General features: G+C 42.3%; 1 protein-coding gene across 3 annotated transcripts in view; it reads left to right on the top strand.

The window, feature by feature from the left end:
* Nucleotides 1–3,214: 3,214 nt before the first annotated feature.
* glceb (glucuronic acid epimerase b) overlaps nucleotides 3,215–11,105 on the top strand; it is a 43,581-nt gene continuing 35,690 nt past the window's right edge. The window contains exon 1 of one of the 3 annotated variants that reach the window (XM_061760456.1): nucleotides 3,215–3,429. The gene's annotated coding sequence lies outside the window, so the exon portion shown is untranslated. The remainder of the gene's footprint in view (nucleotides 3,430–11,105) is intronic. The other 2 variants (XM_061760446.1, XM_061760436.1) reach the window with 2 other exon arrangements.

Here is an 11,105-nt window from a genome sequence, read left to right as displayed (position 1 = left end):
TGAAGGTTCAGTGGGCTTCAGTTTCAGTTCTTTCCATAGATTTTCAATTGGATTCAAGTCAGGTGATTGGCTGGACCATTCTAGCAGCTTTATTTTTTTTTCTTAGACAGCAATTGAGAGTTTCCTTGGCAGTATGTTTTGAATCATTTCTGATGAAATGTCCACCCTCGTTTCATGTTCATCCTCCGTGGAGATGGCAGCAGATTTTTATCAAGAATGCCTCAGTAGATTTGCCCATTGATCCTTACTTCAGTAGTGTGAAGTTTACCAGTACCATTTGCTGAAAATCAGCCCTACACCATCATGTTCCCACCTCTGAACTTCACTGTTGGAATGGTGTTTTTAGGGTGATGTGCAGTAACATTTCTCCTCCAAACGTGGTGTGCACTATGACATCCACAGTTCAATTTTGCTCTCATCAAACCAGATTATATTCTCCCAGTATTTAACTGGCTTGTCCAAATGTTGTTCAGCAAACTTTAAACAAGCTTTGACATTATTAATTTTTTCCAGCAATGGGGTCTTGCGTGGTGAGCGTGCATACAGGCCATGGCTGCGCAGTGCATGACACACCGTTTTCCTTGTGACAACAGTACCTGCTAATTCCAGGTCTTTTTGAATCTCTCCACAGGTGGTCCTTGGCTCTTGGACAACTCTTCTGATTATTCTTTGCACTCCTCTGTCAGAAATCTTGCGAGGAGCACCTGATGGAGATAAATTTATGGTGGTATTATTTGGCTTTCCACTTATGTATAATAGCCCCAACCGTGGAACGTTCAGAAGCTTAGATATGCGCCTGTAACCAATGCCATCGTTATGTTTTGCAACAATTACTTTGGGATGGTCTTGAGACAGGCGGCACGGTGAACGACTGGTTAGAGCGTCTGCCTCACAGTTCTGAGGACTGGGGTTCAATCTCCGGCCCCGCCTGTGTGGAGTTTGCATGTTCTCCCCGTGCCTACGGGGATTTTCTCCGGGCACTCCGGTTTCCTCCCACTTCCTAAAAACATGCATGGTGGGTTAATTGACAACTCTAAATTGCCCGTAGGTGTGAATGTAGGTGTGAATGTGAGTGCGAATGGTTGTTAGTTTGTATGTGCCCTGCGATTGGCTGGCAACCAGTTCAGGGTGTACCCCGCCTCCTGCCCGATGATAGCTGGGATAGGCTCCAGCACGCCCGCGACCCTAGTGAGGAGAAGCGGCTCAGAAAATGGATGGATGGATGGTCTTGAGACAGCTCTCTGCTCTTACCCATCATGAGATGTCTCTTGACTCACACCTTGGCAATGAGACCTTTTTGTAGGCCATCAATTAGGACTGAACCAGCTGATATTCATTTGCACTGACAAGGGGCTGGATTGCTGTTTGATTATTGGTTGGTTTTAGGTGTTGTCTTGGCTTTCCATGCCTTTTTGCAAGACCCTTTCTTCATGTGTTCAATACCTTTTCCCTGTGTCATTTCACATTATTACACACAACTTAATTTCTGATCTTATTTTTTTAAACTTTCTTTGTACTGTATGTACAGTGGGTATGGGAAGTATTCAGACTCCCTTAAATGTTTCACTCTTTTTTTATATTGCAGCCATTTGCTAAAATAATTTAAGTTAATTTTTTTCCACATTAATGTACACACAGCACTCCATATTGACAGGAAAAAACGAAATTTTTGAAATTTTTGCAGATTTATTAAAAAAAACAAACTGAAATATCACGCAGCCATAAGTATTCAGACCCTTTGCTCAGTATTTAGTAGTAGCACCCTTATGAGCTAATACAACCATGAGTCTTTTTGGGAATGATGTAACAAGTTTTTCACACCTGGATTTGGGGATCCTCTGCCATTCCTCCTTGCAGATCCTCTCCAGTTCTGTCAGGTTGGATGGTGAACGTTGGTGGACAGCCATTTTCAGGTCTTTCCAGAGATGCTCAATTGGGTTTAAGTCAGGGCTCTGGCTGGGCCATTCGAGAACAGTTATTCTGAAGCCACTCCTTCGGTATTTTAGCTGTGTGCTTAGGGTCATTGTTTTGCTTAAAGGTGAACATTAGGCCCAGTCTGAGGTCCTGAGTACTCTGGAGAAGGTTTTCGTCCAGGATATCCCTGTACTTGGCCGCATTCATCTTTTCTTCGATTGCAACCAGTCGTCCTGTCCCTGCAGCTGAAAAACACCCCCACAGCAAGATGCTGCCACCACCGTGCTTCACTGTATTGGACAGGTGATGAGCAGTGCCTGGTTTTCTCCACACATACCGGTGAGAATTAAGGCCAAAAAGTTCTATCTTGGGCAAATCAGACCAGAGAATCTTATTTCTCACCATCTTGGAGTCCTTCAGGTGTTCTTTTTAGCTTACTCCATGCAGGCTTTCATGTGTCTTGCACTGAGGAGAGCCTTCCATCGGCCCACTCTGCCATAAAACCCCGACTGGTGGAGGGCTGCAGTGATGGTTGACTTTCTAGAACTTTCTCCCGTCTCCCGACTGCATCTCTGGAGCGCAGCCACAGCCTCTTTGGGTGTCTCTTTACCTCTCTCACAAGGCTCTTCTCCCCCAATTGCTCAGTTTGGCCAGGTCTAGGAAGGGTTCTGATTGTCCCAAACGTCTTCCATTTCAGGATTATGGAGGCCACTGTGCTCTTAGGAACCTTAAGTGCAGCAGAATTTTTTTTTGTAACCTTGGCCAGATCTGTGCCTTCCCACAATTCTGTCTCTGAGCTCTTCAGGCAGTTCCTTTGACCTCATGATTCTCATTTGCGCTGACATGCACCTCTCTCTCTGTGGTTGTCCCGCTGGATGGGCCCGGCCTGCAGGAGCCATGCCTCTTAAATCACTCCCTTAGCACACACTCACACCATTCACTGTAAATATTTTTCACTAGTCACATGCTCTAATTTCCTCCCACATCCCAAAAACATGCACAGTAGGTTAATTGAAAACTCTAATTTGCATGTTGCGTATTGACAGCATACGCTTTGGCGTTGACAAAAGAGGCAATCCTCGTGAAAAACGGTTGAGAAATGAGCAAGCTACGATTTAATTTCAGTGTCCATCATTGCCTTCGATGGGAACGTCGACCTTCCCAACATGGCCGCCACGTAGGGACGTTAGTTAGCCCAGCTACTACAACGCGCTGGCGTATCTAGTGGCCATATCTCTTATTGTCCCTGTGTTCCTGGAGCATTGACGACGAAATTTGCCATTTGATTGGTCCTTGGCGTTCTCGTATTATCTCGCGACACCAACAATCCTCGATGCTCCAAGCAGAACCTTCACTGTACTGTGGTCAGTCGCTGTTGTGCCTGGGAGACAGTACGTCCCGCTCGTCCTTTACTTTCCTGAGGTGAAGTAAGTAGTTTTACAGGCGAAAACAACTACCGTCTGCTTGGCCGAACAAGATTCAGCTCTGCGCCGTTAATCACCATTGATGTCGCAGGTAAGGCGAACAGCATCTTGTATTTAATTTAACGACACCCTCCCAAAAAAGAAGAAGACAAAAAAAAAACAGAAAAAGAAAAAAAAATCACCAATTGTCCTCTTCGTTAAACATTCTTCTTTTGAATCACTTTACCGTCCTGTGTGTATAACAACATGGAGCACATTGGCTCGTATTAACGGAACTAGAAGGAGGAAAAAAAAGAAGCAATAACTTCAAAGCTCACCGTTCTCCCTGGGATGTGAAACCACCGTTAGCTTGAATGCTAACTACACGTCTGCTTAATATAAACTGCTTCACTAGCTTGGGATGTGTTTAATCTTTTTTAGTTGTTACGGCTATTGTTGTGAGGCAGCTACACTAAGAGGCTCAACACTTAATAGTTTCGGACCCATGCGAGCAACTATGCGAACTTACCTACGCCTGTTTATTTCTCGTCAGAATTCAAACGTCTCATCGGTTTAGCTGTCGTTTTTTAATCTCTTCTCACTGTAATCAGCCTGATTTCGTCCCATTGCAATAATGCACGAAATTCTCCCGCATTGAAGTCACAAACGGGTCGCTGCAGGTGTCTCTTTATTGTAAACTAAAAGGAAACGCAACCATCCGCGCTGCTGCCAATGTACTGTATGTACTTCACCGTGGTTGAAATGTTGGGCATTGTCATTGGTGTGTTGTCATAATACCAAAATATGGAACTCTATACGCCTCAATTCTGACACTTAAACGGTATCATGGCAAAAACCTAAACATACCGTACGTAAAGGCAGTGGAATCATAGATGACACAACATCTTTGTGTATTTATTCATTCATAATAATATTTGAAAGCATTTTTTTGTTAAGATGCATATAGACATCTGAAAACCAGCACACAATTCTCTTTGTCTCTCTCTCACCAGAATTCAAGAAAATATCTTTTATTTTTATGCCCAGTTTTACTGTAGTACGTATAGCCTATGCGTGACGTTTAGACACTACATTGGGATACTATATTCTTAACATTAGTAATTCTTCTGAAATCAATCTGTTATTTTTAGGGTTGGGTATCATTTGAATTTAACCGATTCCGGTCCCAATTCCGGTTTCTCATTTAGATTCCAGTTCCAAACAATTCTCGATTCCGATTCTTTTCGGGGGCTGGGTCAAAAACATTTGCATGGTTTAAATAAAGGGTGTCCAAATTGTGAACATTCATTTTGTTAGAAGCCCGCAGTTTACACTAAAATGAACATTTGAGTCGGGGTTCTTTATAACCAGTATCAATATCAAACCTATGAGCTAATTGGCAATGTGTGTGGAACTAACCCAATTGACTTACTATTCATTAATTAACATTTCAGCTAAAAGTTAAATATAGCATTGTTAAAATAGTTATTTTCAACTGTTTTATCACTTCAAATAGTTTATATGTGCAAGTTTTAACTTGACTTCCTGTTTTAAGCTTGGAGCCTTTTCGTCAGGATTTTGGCACGAAAGATAACTTTACACGACATTGAATTTTGAAAACGAATTCAAACTAAACGGCAAGAAAAAGAATAATGATGAGACCGATGAGGCACAAGGTTAGTGTTTGTGATACTGTGAGACAACAAATTAATTTTGTCCCAATTCATTGTGACGTAAAGTTGCTAGTTTGACCTTTGGTGAAATTTTAGTTCAGTGTTAAGCTTGTAATGAGACTGTTTCCACTTTCTTCTCAGTATGGTAAAATAATTCATATTTTATTTTTTTGTATGGCATCAGCTCCTACGTTGGTTTTAAGACTAAAATAAACACTAAAAACCATCAGTGCAAGAGTGCAACCCACCGTTAATCTTGTTAGCGGCCTTAATGTATATTGGGGGGGGGGGAAATCAAACGTCTGACAAGTACGCCGCTGTGTCCGGCCACCGTGATGAAAATTTCATAAATGAAATTGCTGAAATAAACACTATACTGTTGAAAAAAAGCTGCCAAGTCGCGGAGGCGAAAGTTCTCTTTGCGTCCGGTGTCAGCGCGTTGTAAGTAACCTATGTAATCATCGCCTCCATGACCGCGAATAAACCACACTTCTTACCATGCTTCTTACACGTATCATTTACGTTATCACGACGGGAAGCTGAGTGGGTAGGAAAGGACGGAAAAGCATAATGCAAATTGCTAAGCTGTAGTGTCATGAAGTCACAAAACAAAACACAGTGATTGGGTTATACAGTACACTTGTCACATAGGTCTCCCTGGAACCATGTAATAGCAGAGAGTAACCAAGTTTGAATAACAAGCCAACTAATACGCGTCTGGAGATATAAATGTAAAGTAATTCACGGCCTCACAAGACGCCCCCTGACCCGGGAATGATTTAATACATCACTGGAGATGTAATCGGAGAACGCAGTGGGGAAATTTCCATCATTTCAGTAGCAATAGTGGATACAGGAAATATAAATATATAATATAAATATCATGAAAGAGAAGACGTCGATACAAGTACATTCACAAAATAGAAATCTAAAATATTGTCCATGCATAAACTATTAAATTCAATCTATCACTAATGTTATTTGTTTGTTTGAAAAATAGAGTGCTGAGTTTTAATAGACTTTTGAGATCTGATTAATCTGAGCACACAACACACACTTTTTTTTTTTTTAAACCAAGGTTAAAAACAGAATTGGTAAAGGCAAATTCATCCATATTCACAGATATTTTTGACGATGGCATGTCAAAATCTCATATACTTTGATTCAGGCTGCAACTGCGTCCGCCATTACAAGGATGATGTAATAAAAACATTAAAATACATATTGAAGCCATAATTTATTAACGATTACGATTATAGAGTAATGATTATGTTGTGCAGTTGAACAGTATGCGGAATTATTTTTATCCTATTCCAAAATATACTGCAATAACTGTCCTGTGGTAATGTTCTTGACAAAATTTGCAATTGCATGAACTTAAATTGACTTTTTGACCAATTTCAATCAGATGTCCGAACACATCACAGTACAGAATCAGCTCTTTTGAAAGTGCTAAATGATATAAGTTGAACACTAATTCAGGAAAGGTGTCATTTATGGTCTTGTTGGATCTCAGTGCGGCTTTTGATACAGTAGATCATGACATACTGCTGAACAGTTTGGAAACGTGGGTAGGACCAAATGTAACAGAAATGGTTCAGGTTATTTCGTAACCTTTGGAAGTGTTCAATCTCATCAAATGGCAAGGACATATGGGTTCAGTTCTTGGACCCCTTCTGTTCACCCTGTACATGCTACCAAATTCTTCAGAACCTCAATATTGACTATTATAGGTATGCAGATGACACAGTTATATCTCGCAGTGTCTCCAGATGACTACAGTTCAATTGAGGGGTTTTGTCACGGTGTGTTGATATGACCTGACTTTCAACAGTCATATCAAATCAATCACTAAAACAGCCTTCTACCAGCTGAAGAACATATCCAGAGTGAAGGTTTGCATGTGCCAAGCAGACCAGGAGAAGCCCATCCATGCTTTTATTTCAAGTAGTTTTAACTATAGTAATGGTCTTCTGACTTGACTCCCCCAAAAGACCATTACACAACATCAGCTCATTCTTAATGCTGCAGCTATGACCAGAACAAGGAGATCAGAACATATGACTCAATTTCTAAAGTCTCTACACTGGCTCCCTGTCAACTTTAGAATAGACTGTTGCTGGTCTATAAATCACAAAATTGTTTAGGTCCTGAATACATTAAAGACATGCTAATGGAATATAAGCCCAGTAGGGCTCTGAGATCTAAAGACTCAGATCAGAAAACAATGCACAGAGTCCTAAGCAACCAGCTGCAGGAAAATGGGATAAGTTGCCAATAGAATTGAAGTCAGCTCCAAGTGTCAATGTCTTAAATCCAGGTTAAAAACTTTATCTTTCCTCGTGCTTTTTCGAACATTTCCTCTTTTAAATGAGCTTTCCTGCACTGCACGTTGTTTTTAATTTTTAAAATTGTCTTATTTGTTGTCTTAGTTTTTAAATGTTTTTAAATTGCTTTTTATTTTTAAACATCCCCCTGTTTTGTAAAGCACATTGTTACCTGTGTATGAAATCCACTATATAAATAAATGTGCTTTGCTTTGCTTTATTTTGATCTCAAGCGCTCATTGACGGGTGGATTCAATCTGAGCGTTTAAGCCGCTCTCGCATTAGCACATATCCAATACTTAATGAATTTTTATCCACATTTGGAAGAAGCCAAATTCCAATCTAAAAATATCTGAAGCCATACATTTTTTTAATTTAAATGGCATTTCTATTTAAAAAAAAAAAAAAAAAAGTCAAAATTTGTGTCACTTCAACAATGCAGTGTAAATGAAGCCTTATATTGTGCAGTTTTATCTAATCTTGTTGCTGATCGGCATCCATGTCCAATAAATTGTCATTCTTCTGAGCTTCACCATCTTCACCATAGGCTCATCTTTGGTCCACATGCCACCGTGCCATCCATCCATCCATCCATTTTCTGAGCCGCTTCTCCTCACTAGGGTCGCGGGCGTGCTGGAGCCTATCCCAGCTGTCATCGGGCAGGAGGCGGGGTACACCCTGAACTGGTTGCCAGCCAATCGCAGGGCACATAGAAACTAACAACCTTTCGCACTCACAGTCATGCCTACGGGCAATTTAGAGTCTCCAATTAATGCATGTTTTTGGGATGTGGGAGGAAACCGGAGTGCCCGGAGAAAACCCACGCAGGCACGGGGAGAACATGCAAACTCCACACAGGCGGGGACGGGGATTGAACCCCGCGCCTCAGAACTGTGAGGCTGACGCTCTAACCAGTCGGCCACCGTGCCGCCTGCCACCGTGCCATTTTTGTAAAAAATTGTTTTATATCTTTTGTGTAGTCTTGCTAACTGGTCGCATATAAACACGTATTTTGGCTATTTAGACCTCCATAGACTGATTCTCTAACATGGACTCAGTATAAAAGTGTCAATACAATTTCAAAAATACCTTGGTTTTGTCATACGAGTGTCCAATAAAGGCCCCTCTGACAGCTACTTCTGTTTGACCCAGTTTTGTTTCCGCTTTGTACATTTTGGGCAAAGACTGCCCCCATTCCTCTGATTGGTTACCTCCGTGCAGAAGACCCACTTGTGAGAGCACACGTGTTTGTTATGTTGACAGTGCTGGCTCGGGAACGGAAAGGGAAGGCGGAAATCTTTGCGAGTGACGTAGATAAGCTCGAGAAATACGAATGACCTGATTTTGTGCCTCTTGGCAGAAAAACGTCTGGGACAAAGGACTGTTTGGCCGATTTTAATTCATATTTCGCGTTTAGTGAAGCACCATAGAGCCAATATTACATCCCAAATACTAGAAAAAGTTGGTTTGGCAAAATGCGCCCCCTTTAAAATGTTATTTAAACAACAATGCTCGTGGTGGCCTGACTTTTGTGTCGTCATGTAGCTTTTGTACTGCATCTTTTTTGTGCATGACGTTATTGGGCTTTGGGCTTTCACATGTATTGCGCTTTACTACCTTCAAGGTACTTGGAGCGCTTTAACACTGTCCCTCATTCACCCACTCGGAGCAGCTGGTGGGTCAGTATCTTGCTCAAGGACACTTTGACATGGTCACATGGGCTCAGGATCAAACCCACAACCTTCAGGTTGGAGGGCTGACCCGTCTACCACCTTTCTCCCTGTTTATTTTGTTGATCCAGCAGTTCTCTGGAATGATAGTTAACTAGATCAAACTCCACTTCACACTTCCCCTCAGTGGTTGAGTTGCCTTATGGACAAGGAATCTAAAACATGTCTTAACATGTATACATCACATGGGTTCATCCTTTTATGGCTACTCAAGTGGATTCTTGCACAGAGATCATGCAACGTGGAATATGGCACGTCACAAGATGCGATTTGACTTGTTGTGGTGGGTGGAGTGTGACATTCCGCTTGTCTCTGCAATATAATTGTGTGATACTCCACTGTGGCACAGTAAAACTGTTACGGCATATATGGGATACAGATAGTCCTTTCTGCTTGACCTACCAGCCAAAAAAACAAACAAAATAGAATGACAATTGTGTGGCTTGGCTAGGGCTGAGCTGATGATATGGTCGAGATTGAAGCTCGTGATAAATTTCCCATCGAGCTCGGTGATCAGCTGTGTGCGTATTGCCTCGATCTAACATGGCGGGAATATGTGTGACTATAGCCAATCAGTCTTCCTTTTCCTGCTCCACTTCCTGTTTCAAAGTTGTGGGAGTAAACAAAAGCCGCGCCTCCTCGGCTGGCCAGTCCCGTAGCGAAATCGAAGCTCCTGATCCAACTCAGCCGTCGTCACACGGAGCATGCCGCCTCGTCAGTGGCCACACTTTGCCCCCCTGCTCTGGACCGACGATGGAGGCAGGCGGCCGCTTCGCGACTTTCAAAAGCAACGTGGAGCAATAGGGGCTTTTCCACCAACCAGCCCAGGAACTTGTAAGTTCCTGGTAGCAAAAGGTTCCTGTGGTTGTGGTGTTTGTGTTTCCATCACACTTATTAGTTCAGGGTCGTTTAAGCAAATGAGGCTGACCTACTACATCTAAAATATGCTGGTATTTCAAGCTTTCAAGTTAATGTCTTATTCTATATCTTAATCTAAATTTCAAATACTTGTGATATCTTTAAAACCTAAAATTTTATCCATGTGAGGCAATTGAGAACTGATTCTCATTTGCAATGCCAACCTTGCTCCAGACTCTTTGAGGTAGGGGTTTTTATTATATACAGGTACATTTCAATAACTTCAAATATATTCTATTTACTGAAGCCTTAAACAGTTCCACTACAAATTTGAGAACAATAAATCACATTATAGTCATCTGCAGGCTTTATATTTATTTATATACTTATTCAAAAAGACAAGTTTCTCTAAGGTCTTGGAATTCAGCTTTAGAGAACATGTACTCACATGCCTTTTATACGTTTTTCACGGCGGTTTTCGTCTCCTCTGACTTGGCCGAGGAAGACACACACGCTCCCTTGGGCTTGGACCTCCGCTCCTGAGCGAGACTGGGTCGGCCAGCGGTGAACCTTTCCGCCGGGGCTGCGGCGGATCTCACCAATGAGCCCATGGCAAACTTTGCCTCCGACCGACCAACCGCCGCCGAGCCCGGCTTTGGCCCGGCGCTGTTAGGTTGGTGAGCACAGAGTTTGAGTTTAGAGTACGGCTCAGCTGGAAAACATAAAGATCGGTAATTGGTAGTGTTGCTTTTCAATGTATTTTAATCCTCTTATGTCTAGCCTTGTGTAATGCCGCAGAATGGCGGCTCGGTGAATGGAAAAAGTCAACGCCTAGAGAGGTCTGTCAACCAATCAGCGTTCGTCAGCACAGCCCACCCCATCAAAGCGTTTCTAGTAGCTTTCAGAAGACCTTTCCCGCCAAGAGGAACGAAATAATTCAGGGGGAACTTTCCGTACCCTGGTAGTTTTTTTTCAGTGGGTACACAGGGGGAACTCAAGCTACCAGGGTACCTCGGGAAGTTCCTGCCAAAGTTCCTGCGGTAGGACTAGCCGAGGTGCAAGGTATGTTGGCGCTAGGGTTGCACGATTATGACCGAAATAAAAGTCAGTTGATTTATACTGCGATTGGCTGGCGACCAGTTCATTGTTCCATACAATGGACACTGGACACAGGAGTTTTTTATGGACCCGTTTTCCTTG

Source organism: Phyllopteryx taeniolatus, chromosome 2 (assembly GCF_024500385.1).
Source record: "Phyllopteryx taeniolatus isolate TA_2022b chromosome 2, UOR_Ptae_1.2, whole genome shotgun sequence".
NCBI lineage: Eukaryota > Metazoa > Chordata > Actinopteri > Syngnathiformes > Syngnathidae > Phyllopteryx > Phyllopteryx taeniolatus.
Note: the sequence above shows the minus strand (reverse complement) of the source record. Positions and strands in the feature narration are given on the sequence as shown.